Genomic DNA, 13,686 nt, shown 5'->3' on the forward strand with positions numbered 1-13,686 from the left:
AATTTTTATAAATTTTCAAGTTCATGAAGTGGTGTATATGGCTTGATTTTGGCACTTGGTAAGTATTGTTTGCTTTGTTGATGAATTGTGATGATTTTTAAAAGAAAATGATATGCTTTGAAAGCATGGAAACCTCCATTTTAAGGGGAAACTATGGAAAAAATTTTCTAGAAAATAAACACTTAGAAAAATATTTTTAAACAAGTGTTAACAAGTATATTTTAACCATGATTTTTCATATCAAACGAGTTGATGCAAACCCGCGCGTTGCGGCGGGATGTTAATAATGTATGTCTTTATATGAATGGGTCGGATCCGTTAGACTGAATTTAAAAACCGAATGACTTTTTTTATATCATTGTTTAGTTATAATATTTAAAATTAATTATTAATTAATATATATATATACACACACATACGAAAGTTAGTGAAAATGTAACAAATTAAATAAATAATATTTATGCCTACTTAAAATACCTTTTTATGCCTAACTTAAATTAATTACATTTCGTATCACTTTCACTTTTTCACCAATTCTAACATATCTATCCTTACTTACTGCACATGCAGTCATGCATCCAATTCATACGCTTAGACAACCTGCTCTTGTTCGCACCGGTTATTACCGGAAATCCAATTCATACACTTACACAACTTGCTCTTGTTCGCACCGGTTATTACCGGAAAATGGATGCGTCAACATCAAGAGGTCTACCACCGGTGACACTCCCCACATACTCATCCACCGAACGCCGTTTCTATTCGTTGCAACCGTTTCTAATTGTCGCAATGGTTTTTAACCAGTGCCATGGAAGGCCATAAGACGCCGTCTCCGCAACCGTTTGTAATTGTCGCAACCGTTTCTATTCGTCAACATCTTCCTCCAACATTTATTCCAATTTGGTACTTATTTGAAAAACATTAATTTTCGTGATTCAATCGTAAGTTATTTTTATAACTTCACAGCCATGGAACTCCATAGAAGAATTTGTATAACTTCTCGAAGATATAAAATAAGAACTCTTTTAATCAACAACGAACGCATATAGCCATGGGTGTAATCATATGCCGGAATCGAAGCGTCAAATGTAAACACGAAAACAACTTCACCAAAAGATGACGGTGTTGGATGGTTGCTGAATCGAATAGATGTGCCGATCGGTGAGAACGTCAACGACGACAACGTTTGACGAAGCAAAATCCATACAAATCGCCGGAGACGAAGGGGCGTCGGTTACGAATCGCTGGAGTCGACGAGGTGATGCTTACGGATCGTCTTGCACAACGTTTTTTCTTTTCAAAACACAAACGAATCGATGTTCAAGATATTTGTAACGAAGAATCATCCAACCCACGACATCACTTAGGGGATTTAGGGTGTTTCAATTTTATTTATGAATCAGTCACTTTAAAATGGTTTTTGCAGAAAGAAAAAGAAGATAAAAATGGGAGAAGGCTTGAATCCATTTAATAAAATTTACCTTTACGTAACTGATGAATTACTTTCGTTTTTTGGTATGGAGTTTGTGGATTGAGAATGGATTTTGGGGTTGTTGAAGATGATTTGGGATAAGAAGATGCGCCTTTTCCGAGTTACCGTAATGAATTTTGATTTTTTAAGTAAGGTTGGTTATCAATTGGGTAAATATAGTATTCATTATTATAAGTGAAAAGTCTGATTGTTTCCAATTATGTCTTAAACGGTGCCTTTGTATGGACACATCGGTTAAATAAGCAAGTGATATCCCAAATTAGTTTTTGTAGGGTATAGTAATTTGCCATAATTTTTGTCACAAAAATTACAAATATTGGAGGTTGGTTTTTAATAAATAAAAGTGACTAAATATGTATTTAGGAAAATAAATACTTAGATGTCACAATGTGTGTGATTACCACATAAGTATTTCAGCCGCACCATTCGAAGCCCTTTATGGCCGTAAGTGTCGTTCACCGTTGTGCTGGGCAGATGCAGGTGACAGACAGATGGTGGGTCCCGAGCTGGTCCAAGAAACAACTGATAAGATCATGCAGATCCGAGAGCGCATCAAGGCGGCTCGTGATCGATAGAAGAGTTACGCGAATCAAAGGCGAAAGCCCTTGGAATTTGAAGTGGGTGATATGGTTTTACTGAAAGTCTCACCTTGGAAAGGTGTAGCACGTTTTGGAAAGTGTGGCAAGTTAAACCCACGTTATATAGGGCCATTCAGAATTTTGGAAAGGGTTGGTACTGTTGCATACAAGTTGGAGCTACCAGCGAAATTAAACGTCGTTCATGATACATTTCATGTATCAAATCTGAAGAAAATTCCAACTTAAGAGACAGTTGTCATCCCTGCGGATGAAGTGCATATAGACAACACACTCCACTTCACTGAAGAACCTGTTGAGATTACCGACTGGAAGGTTAACAAGACTCGGAGGAGTAGTGTTAAGCTTGTCAAGGTTCGATGGAACGCACATCACGGCCCAGAGTTTACTTGGGAGCGTGAAGATCATATGAAATCAAAATATCCGCATTTGTTCCCTAACTCCCCTGTATAGTTTAGCGCAGCTCAAAATTTCGGGTCGAAATTTTCTTAATGGGGGAGAATGTGACAATTGTCAAAATTTCATGTATCTGTACAATTATTAAACAATAATTTATGACTTAATGACTGTGGTGATTTAAAATTTATGACATGAATGCTTTCTGATTATTATCATATACATACATGTGCATCACATATTGCATAATGTCATATCATTATTGCATGCAACACTTTATTGATTCAAATGATGTACAAAACAAAGTAAGCACAGTTATCAAAAAAATCAGAAATGCTGACGGGAGTTCAGTACTTAGATAGACATGGTATTGAGACATAGAATGAACCAGAATCCAAGAGTTACACTAGTATGGTGTGTAGGAAAGTACGGATAATAAAACTGCCTTCCCAGTGATAGTTTAAGTGCCGGAAATGCCTAAAACTCACATAAACTGCAGAATGCTGCAAAATTCAGCAAAACTCAGCTTTTAGACAACTTAATATTATGCAGAATTATGGTTAAATGGTTCAGAATGCTTTCCTAAGTATCGGGAATCAAAACTGTCACAAAAGGTAACATAAAGCACACTAAACTGCGTAGTTTAGCACCTTAACGAACCGGTAACCAACCGAACCATCGGACACTACCCGAAACACCAAATTTTCACTAAAAGCATTGTTTTATCATTTCCGAGCCCCCCTGAACACGGTTCAAGGGTGCCCCCCACCCTTGATTTTCTTTACTTATTTTATTTGATCTTGTCTAGAGCTTTTGAGAACACATGAACCAATGGATTAGGATATGTTGGGATTTAATGTTATAAACCTCAAGACCATTCACAACTTCATTTCATACAACACTTCACACAAAATACTCTCTCCCTCTCCCTCTACCTTCGGCCGAGAACAAGCAAGATCACCACCACCATCTTCACTTCATCTTCAACCAATTTCCAGGTTATAAAAAGGTGTAAGGAGCTTGATAAGGAAGCTAGGAGCCTTTGGAAGTGGAAGGACCTCTCTCACAAGCTATTAACCACCAAGTTCGTCATCTTCATCTTCTTGAACATCATCCCTAGCCTTGTGCTAGTAGTAAGATCCTTCTAATCCCATTTTACATCTTGTTATGTTGGTTAAAGTATATGTAAATCACTAATCATGAAGAACACTAAAGATCAAGAACATAATCTTTAACATATAAGACTAAAAATCATCATGAACTATGTTGTTTAAGTGTTTATATGCTTCTGGATTGTTGATTGTTTGTGTTAATGATGTTAAACATCATATGAACCTTGCTAGATTGTGATTAAAGACATGATCTGGCAAGATGAGAGGATGATTATGTTATAGATCAAGATGATCATCCTTATGTGTAAGCATGAACTTGAAGTAAGAAGTGTTTACTTGAATAATGATGATCAGAGTATAATATAAGTCTTCTGATGTGTGATTTCAAATATGATTTTCTCAAGAAACTAAGTTAAATCACAGGATTTACATAACCATGGTTTTTAAGGAAACTAATCCCATTTTTTGTGGTTAATAAAGTGTAGAAACATGTTACTAACAAGAAAAATTCAAAAAGAAATATTTTTAGAAAATCATTTTACAAGTTGTAAAGATCTAAAATCTTCATGAATGATGTTTTTAAACGAGTAAATTGCCATTTTAGTCCCTGAGTTTTGTCTAAATTTGCCATTTTAGTCCAAATAGTTTTTTTTCGCCTCTGGGTCCCTGAGTTTTCCCTTTTGTTGCCATTTTGATCACATACCCTAACTCCATCCAAAAACCCCATTTTTAATCAGGGGTATTAGGAATTTTCAATTTAAATACTTTCACTTGCCATTTTTATCCATTCTTTTATTATATACATTTCACCCTTTTTAAAATATAATTAACATATAAATACATGCTTACAGCCCTTTCTCTCTCTTATCTTTCCCTCTCTCTCTCTCTCTCTCTAAAACGACAACCACCGGTTACTCCTCCACCTCCAACAATGGCAGCCATCACCACCTTCCACCGCTACCACCTTCACCCTCCTCCACCAAATCCGTGAACCGCACACCGCCATCACCTACTTCCGCCACCCACCTTCACCCTCCTCCACCATCGGCACCCACTTCATTACCTCCACTCATATCCACCACTAACACCCACCTCCGCCACCCACACGCCCACAAGGCCCGTCTTTAAGAAATCCACTAAACTATTTAAAAAACCTTTAATCCCACCATCTAGCAACCACATCTATTAATTCCAATTCAATTGGTGAAAATGGGGCAAAAGACCACCACACAGTCGTCTGACAACTACAATGGTCACACATCATCGGCCAGTAGTTCCTACACCGGAACAAGAAGAACATGGTGGTAGTGTTCAGATCTGATGATGATGATTGCTGGAGGTGGGTGTTTATAGGTGGTTACCAGTGGTGTTTGTGGTGGGGATTATGGAGAGAGAAAATAGGGTGTAGTGTTTCTGTGACGGAGTTGGGGTGGTGAGTGCGGAGATGAGTGACGGTGGTGGAGGTGGGTAACCGGTGGTGGTTCTGGCTTTGGTGGAAGTGGTAGTCAAAAGTCAAACTACATACCCTAATTATTCCAAACCAGACTAACCAACTGCTACACTCTCAAACAGTTGTAATTATTCAAGCTAATCAGGTGTGGCTATAATCTCTAAATCTCTAATGGATGATTTGTGATTGATAAATAGGTGACCGAATTCAGCCCCTATTTATATAAATTTATTATTTTTTTATCGGAGATTGTTGCCATACATGATTACCGGAATCATGGTTGCGGCGATGGTGTTAGGCGGTGATGGTGGTGGCGGCATGTGGTGATGGAAACTGATATATACTAATATATACTGTAATAAAAGAATGGATCAAAATGGCAAATGAAAAGATTTAAATTGAAAATCCCCAAAATACCCCTAGTTAAAAATGGAGATTTTGGACGGAGTTAGGGTATGTGATCAAAATGGAAACAAAAGGGAAAAGTGAGGGAACCAAAGGCGAAAAAAAAAACTATTTGGACTAAAATGGCAAATTTAGACAAAACTTAGGGACTAAAATGGCAATTTACTCTTTTTAAACAAATAACTGCACTTTAAAGGGTAACTAAGCTTACTAAACACTCTACTAAGTTACTATAAATTTTTGTAAATTTTCAAGTTCATGAAGTAGTGTATATGACTTAATTTTGGCACTCGGTAAGTATTGTTTGCTTTGTTGATGAATTGTGATGATTTTTAAAAGAAAATGATATGCTTTGAAAGCATGGAAACCTCTATTTTAAGGGGAAAGTATGGCAAAATTTTTCTAGAAAATAAAGACTTAGAAAAATATTTTTAAACAAGTGTTAACAAGTATATTTTAACCATGATTTTCCATATAAAATTTGCCATAATTTTTGTCACAAAAATTACAAATGTCGGAGGTTGGTTTTTAATAAATAAAAGTGACTAAATATGTATTTAGGAAAATATATACTTAGATGTCACAAAATGTGTGTGATTACTTGTATATTATGTGTATTAGTTATATTATTTTAGGACTTCAAATAATATAACTCACCAAAATACCAAAAATTACAATACAAACATTACCAAAATTCCAAGAAATAAATATAAAATTTATATCAAAATTGGAGAAACCGAATAAGGAATATAACTTACATAAATATTACGGAATTAAATTCCTAAGTATATTTTGGTAAACGGTATTTTGGAAATCACGAAAACAAAAATATGATTTTTATAATTGTTACAAAATTATATCATACTTTTTTACAAGAAGAAAATATATATTTTTGGAGAAAATATATATTTTCTTAAATAAATTTAGAACATATTATTTTGGGGTGAAAAATAGATTTATAAATATTTTCTAAGATAATCTTGAAAATATATTATTTCTGAGATTATATGAAAATACAATTATTTTCGCCAAGGGGGAAAAGTTATAGACAATTTTCTATAAAAAGTTTTCATAAAATATATTTTAAGGATATATGTTGGTGAATTTTTATTAGAAATATTATTCCGGAAAATTTAATACAAAATTAAATATAAGGATACTTAATAAGTACAATAAAAATACGTATTCTCATACGTATAAATACTCCGGAATACGCCACTGATACTTGGCAAAAATATACAAGTTTAATAATACGAGTATGAATACACCCATCCTTGTGGAAGATATAAAAGTATAAATACATAATGTGTCAAGTTAAAATATATTATTTTAACTAATATTCCAAAATTTAATAAATATAGTTTAAGTTAAAATATGTATTATTTTAACAAATAATTATATACTTTAGGATAAATTAAGACTCGAAGAAACGTAACTCAAAGATACTAATTAAGACTAAAGTCAAGGCACGACCCATCCGTCTAATACACCTTAGCACGTTTGTAGGGAGTCGTGTAATCAAGTAGCAGCTTTGAGTTACACCGGATTTCGAGACGCAAGACTTTGAGTTCATGTCCCCCTTTTCTTTTAACTATTTTCAGTTTTATAACTTCGGGGGTGAAGTACATGTTACAAATTGTTTACAAACGTTTACATATGGTATGGTTAGATAAGGAATGAACTGTTTGATCATGTGAGTGGTGGGTACAACACTTAAGACCATTAATCCTTGTATAAAGATCGCGGGACATGAGTGATAGATCTATTTGGGTGTTGCAAGCCCCACCCTTGGGACCGGGATTTGGCCCATGAGGTGACTATTTCTTCCAGCCGGAAGCCCGGTACAAAATTCGCTAGGTTTGAGCCTTCCTGCATCACGTCACACATATTAATGGCCTTGTAAACCATTAATTGATCTGTTTCCTTGTTGCTTTCATACCGGGTTTACAAATGCATACATACAATGTTTACAAGTTTATTACGAGCTCACACACAAAACACATGAACTCGCTCAACTTTTGTTGATGTTTTCAAACTACATGTAATTCGGAGAATTAAAATGGATCTAGCGGGCATTGAAGGTCTTTAAGTAGTGTCTGAAATAAATGATGTCATCCCACCTTTTGTAGGGTTTGGAATGGATGTCTCATCCTAGATAAGACATACATTTCAAAGCCTTGTTTTATCGTTGTATGGTGTTAAGTCCTTATGGAACTTAAAACTTTGTTTGTGTTGTATTTTAAACATGAAGTCCGTGTTTGGATTTAAAACAATGATGGTTGTATTACTTTGAAACTTAATTATGGATGAACATCATGAGTTTTATCATGTAGATGTTTGTTATGGTTGAATGCAATGATATTAAGCAAGTCACACATAATCACGCTTCTGCAAAAGTTAGGGTGTAACAACTTGGCTTGGATTTGAAAACAGGTTGAAAATCGAAGCTCGAGCTTGATTATAAGGTTGAATGAAAATTTTACCTCTTTGTCCTTTCTCATGTGTTCATAACCTTCACGTGACTACTCACACACTACCTCCTAGACCCACTACCACTTCCTCCACTTTCAACTACCACCACATCGATGTACTCTTACTGGTTCAGAGAATCTTATTCAGTTTAACCTCTTTACTGGCCCAACACTTAATGATCCTTGATCTTGTTACATTTTAACAAATTTAAGTATACATGGTTACGATAAAGTTACTCTATAATGGCTAAAATAACTAAGAAGAGTAAGAAGTCATCATAGAATGACAAATGTCTAATGAGGAATCAAGGGGGGAACTAAGGGTAGTTTCGTCCAAGAGAAAAAAAATCAATATACACAAGCACATGCAAGTCACATGTTATACCCCTCCCATTTTTTTAAAACATACGTAATTTTTTATACGCCAGTTGTTTTTCAAATATATATATATATATATATATATATATATATATACTGTAAAATCGAGTGTCTTTTTATCTTTAAAATAGGTTTCCTGTTATACTTTTAAAAATATAACTAAAACTCGGTTGCGTAAAACACAATGGACATTACGCAAAACATAATGAGTATCAAACAAAAAAAACACAATGCAAAGTAGACAAAAAACACAACTGATAGTAGATAAAACACCCAATGGACAAGATAATAAAACACAATGGACAACAGACTAGAACACAATGAACAACAGAATAAAGCACCATGGATAGCAAGCAAAAACACAATGGACAACAGACTAAACACAATGAACAGAACTTGACAATGTATAGAAAACCCACCTAGTTGAAAATTACAATAATAAGAATCAATAACACAATGTATAGAAACCTAAATATAACATCATCTTCATTGTGTTATAGGTTTTGATATTAAAAACACAATGGACTAAAACCGAAATAGCATTGCATTATAGGTTCTATTAATAACACAATGTATAAAAACCCTAGTAAAAAAACGTAATGACCAAAACCTTGTGTTGGTGCAGTTTCAGTGTCCGATGTTGTTTGAATAGATTAGATTACTTTTTATGCTGATTATGTAATAGTTAGTGAAACGGTCAAACGAACGTGTATAGACCCGCTCATTTGAAGTGGTAAAACGAAAGGGTTATTCGTTTGACCGTGTGCATTTGCAAGTGACCTTCCACATAAAGGTGGTCTTTCATGTGGAGGTGGTGCGGCTATAAATACCACCCTTGGAGGTGGTGCGACTAGTGATTTTTTGTGGTTTTTTGTTCAAGATGTAAAAGCGGTGTAAACAAGAAAAACCCAGATTTGGACACGAAAAGTATGGATCTAAGATGAAACGGACCATACAAAAGGGTTAGGTTTTATGTTTCACACCAAGTATATCAAGTTTTCATCATCAATTATCACTTTTGAGGTGTTTTTGGTCAGATCTGCGGATGAACAGTTCGCTGTGTTCTTGAGGTGTGTGGCGTCTGTTTAAGAAAAACTAGGGTTTCTTTAGATCTGGACCCAAAAGTGAATTGCGAAGAACCCTCCACAAAGCTGAAAAACCAAAATTGTCAAAGAACCCCCTTTGGCCGAAGAACAAGCATTGACGAAGAACATTCTTTGTTACTTTGACTATTCACTGTTGTTTGGTCTATGCGAAGAACCATCTTGGCCGAAGAAACCCATGCCGAAGAACCTCCCTTAGCCGAAGAACCCCCCTGCCGAAGAACCTTCGTTATACAAAAAACCAAGTATGCGAAGAATCATTCTGGCCGAACAAGCTGCATGGCGAAGAATCACTTTGACGAAGAACCACCTGGCGAAGAACCCCTCCATGAATAACCTAATCATTCTTCTTGGGTTTGGGACGAAAGATGTCAGTTAACAGTTAACGAAGAACTAGCACCTTGACGGTGAAATAGGATGGTAGTTGTGATGATTGTTCATCATAGAGAGTGAAAGACTGTGTATGTTGTTGATGGCGGATGATGATGGCAGGTGCACGGTGGTCTTAGTTGTTGTTGTAATGTTCATGTCGGCTGGTGTATGACTCTTGTTGGCTGAAGTTAGAAGAGTGTAGAAGCAGATTGTGTTGATGTTGGCGGATGTTCTTGTCATCGTAGAGAGAGAGAATACTTGGGTGGCGGCTGAATGTTGAATTTTTAGGGTTTGTTGGATGTTTGTGCATCGCAGAGAAAGAGAGATGGAGTAGTGGACCTTCAAGTGTTTTAGATTGGCTCCATTGGATCAAGATATTCTATCTTTTCTTCGTGGGCTTGTTAATTTTGGGCCAGTTTGTGTGTAGATTTCATTTGGGCTTATCATGCATTGCATACCTTCACAAAATACAGTCCATTTATGAAAAACTAGAATTCTTCATTAGCACTTATTTTCCGTGGGATATAAGTATTTTGCGGTCTCGTATTTTTTCGTGAACCCGACCCGTTTCTATTAGTGAGTTGCAAAGTGGGGTCGAGTGTTCGTGAAGTTTATTTGAATCAAGCTTTAGTGTCAAATTCGTATGGGTTCGGGAGCACGCGGGATCACTTTAGGATGATGAAAACATATTGTTGAAAAATTCGACAAGATGAAAAATGTACTAAAATTCGATTGTTGATGATGCAATTGCAATCGATCTTTAGTCAAGTATTTGTTGATGTTATCTTTTCTGTGTTAACATTGTTGCATCTAGGAGAATATTGTTGCCTTTTGATGGAGAGAGAAAAAGAAAAGAAGACAAAAATGTCCGATGAAAGAATGATGGTGAATGAATGATGGTGAATGAAGTTAAAAAATTTGAGAAAATGAAAAATGGACCAAAAATCAATTGTTGAAGGCTTTGATCGAGTCAAGAGGAAAGATTCCAATGAAGTGTACGCGCCTGCAGTACGTCTGAAGATTTTTGAAGATTCATGGCTTTTTCTTCCACAAGAAGTTCAAAGCCTACAAGATGAACGTGTAGTGTACATTTCTCTACGGTGTGATTGAAGAAAATGTGTTTGTTGATCAATCCCACCGGGTGTGCGAATACCTTGGAGTGGATTGAACAACCGCGCACTACTTTTAAAGGAGAAAGACGAAGACCTTTGTTGGTGCAAAAGCATGTGGAAGGCATCATCTATGGAACGCCCAAAGATGATGTGTACAAGACTTCCCACATGCTCCATTTGCCACTTCCCAACCAGACCCGGAGGTTTCTGATCTTGTTGCTATGAAGAGATTTATCAGTTAATTGAAGTAGCTACGAAATCAACCTTGAAATCTACATCGAGTGGATATCCCGTTTGGGTGAGCACTCAGATTCCTGCCAATGCACGAAAAAGTTGTAGGATTACAGTTTTGAATTTCTAATTTCTCCTATTCTTGTCGATATTTAAGCTACTTTATGGATTACTAACATCTCTTATAGCACTCCTTGACCAGACACATTGATTTCGAATATCAACTCACACGTGATTGTTTCAATATGAAACTCGTCAATGTTGTTTTAGCCCACACCGATTACCCACGTGCCAACTCATTTTTCCAAAATTTGATAAATCACTTTTGATTAAATTAATTTTGGTAAACGGCATTAAGGTCAAGCGAGAGTAAACCAACATCAGAAAATCATTTTTGTAAATATTTATTTGTGTTGTTTAATTTCTCCTACTTTTTGCATTTTAGGGGGTGTAAATCCAAATCTGAAAAACACAAAAACATTGAAAAATTTCAAAAATACAAAAACATCGAAAAATTTTAAAAAAAACAATAGAAAAACAAAAATGAGTTTCTTGGTGAGCAAAAGCGAAAATGATAGTACAGCAGTGGTCTGTTGAAACCTCTTTGAACTTAAAATGAAAAACGATAAGCAGCTATATATAAGATGTATCGGTAGGCTCACAATCATTTTAAAGTGTGCAGGGTGATATAAAGCTTAATCGACTAAAGACCGTGTGGAAACCGCTCATTGGCATATGGTCTTGGTACCGAAATTTCGTTTGATAGATTGTGGAGGTTCTGAGATACGTGGTCTTTATGTTGTTTATCATCTGGGTATCATGGTTGTTTTTTTTACCGAAATCAACGGGGACACAAGTCCAGAACTTCCATGATACCATACATACGTGTAAATATCATACAAACATGTATATAATACATGAAGCACACGACCATCAATAAGTGATAAAAATATCACATTCACCCCGAATAAGTGATTCTAAATCACATCTATCATCCGAGAGTTAAGTTCGTGTTGGTACGATGGTACTAACCTGTTCATGGACTTGCTCTTGTGCCCTACATGCATGGAATATCAAGTTCCTCATTAATAAGTGATTTAATCACATAGGGCTTGTATTCATCCTCAACTAAGTGAGTATCTCACATCATATACGTTGAAAACAGATGATAAATGGTATACTCACCAGTAGATGAACTCTCGTGCATACCTTGATATGGGAATGTGTCATGAGTGGATGAACACAGGTTGGTAAGTATAAATCATACCTTAACGTATCCCCTAACCGCGAGTACATTTGATAAGTTGAGCTTATGTGGACAACAATACTGATAATCGTTGTAGGATGGTTATCTAAATATTAACTAATTGAACAACAAGAGCGTTTTGGCATGACCGTACACTGATATGATTCTCTTACCCTCGAAACTCGCAAAAAGAATGTCTGTAAATATTTATTCACATTTCTCCGTTTCTGCATCTATGTATATATTTATTTACTGCTTTCCGTCTTTAAATTTGAAATATTCAAAAATACAAAAAAGATTTTAGGTGTGTTTTAATATAAACTTTATAAAAGCCAAAAAGATTTTATTTCTATTTTATTTTTATTGGCCGATGTTGGATCTCGAGTCTTTTCCTCATGGAACCTGTTCGAAACCTGAAACAATTACATCTTCATAAACGGTCAAAATTAACCGGTTGTGAAAGTTAAAATATAAAATTGATCTAATTTTTAAACTTTCAAACTGTGGTCGGTCGGTAGTTGATTAAGAGTTGGTCACATGTGTGTCGTTTGTTATTTTGACTATATTCCAAGAGGTTTGTTCTCATTACGCGTTTTGCTCTGTTGTACGTGAAGTTGTGGCATCTGAACCAACTAAAAGCGAAGAGAACGTGTTAGATGAAAAGCTTTGGAATGAAGACACGACATGGATGCAATCAGAGGATCAAGATGATCAAGTTGCAGCTGACCACTCATCAACAGCACAAGGATCTAAAATTTGAAGATCAGCGTCTCACGAGAAACGTTCAAGGGGGAGCTTGCTGATACACCTCCTGATAGTGACAAGTGAAGACATCTGAAGATCCGACAACAACGTGAAGAATGAACCTCATGAGCAGCATCCAAGGGGAGTTTGTTGATGCATTTTATGTGGATACGACTCGTTACAGTTCGGCTCGTTTGCGAAGTGAAGACCGAGGTCAAGATATTCTCCTATCTTGACCTGGTACGTTGTCTATTTCGTACGTGTTGTAAAACTGTGCGCATCTGCAAACCGTTTGTTGTTGGTTATTTCATGTTCTGCATGCCGGTTGTCAGCAACCAACTCCTCAAAATACATCAGCATGCGAAGAACCATTCACATGCAATCTCTAGAAGAATGTTCTTCTTAGGTTTGGTTCTTCACTCGCAAGTGATTCTAGAAGAATGTTCTTCTTGGGTTTGGTTCTTCATTGGCAAGTGATACAAGAAGAATGTTCTTGGGTTTTGGTTCTTCGCTGGCAAGTGTTCAAGAAGAATGTTCTTCTTGGTTTTGGTTCTTCTTGGGCCTTGTTTATGGGCCCA

Source organism: Helianthus annuus, chromosome 15 (genome assembly GCF_002127325.2).
Source record: "Helianthus annuus cultivar XRQ/B chromosome 15, HanXRQr2.0-SUNRISE, whole genome shotgun sequence".
Classification (NCBI taxonomy): domain Eukaryota; kingdom Viridiplantae; phylum Streptophyta; class Magnoliopsida; order Asterales; family Asteraceae; genus Helianthus; species Helianthus annuus.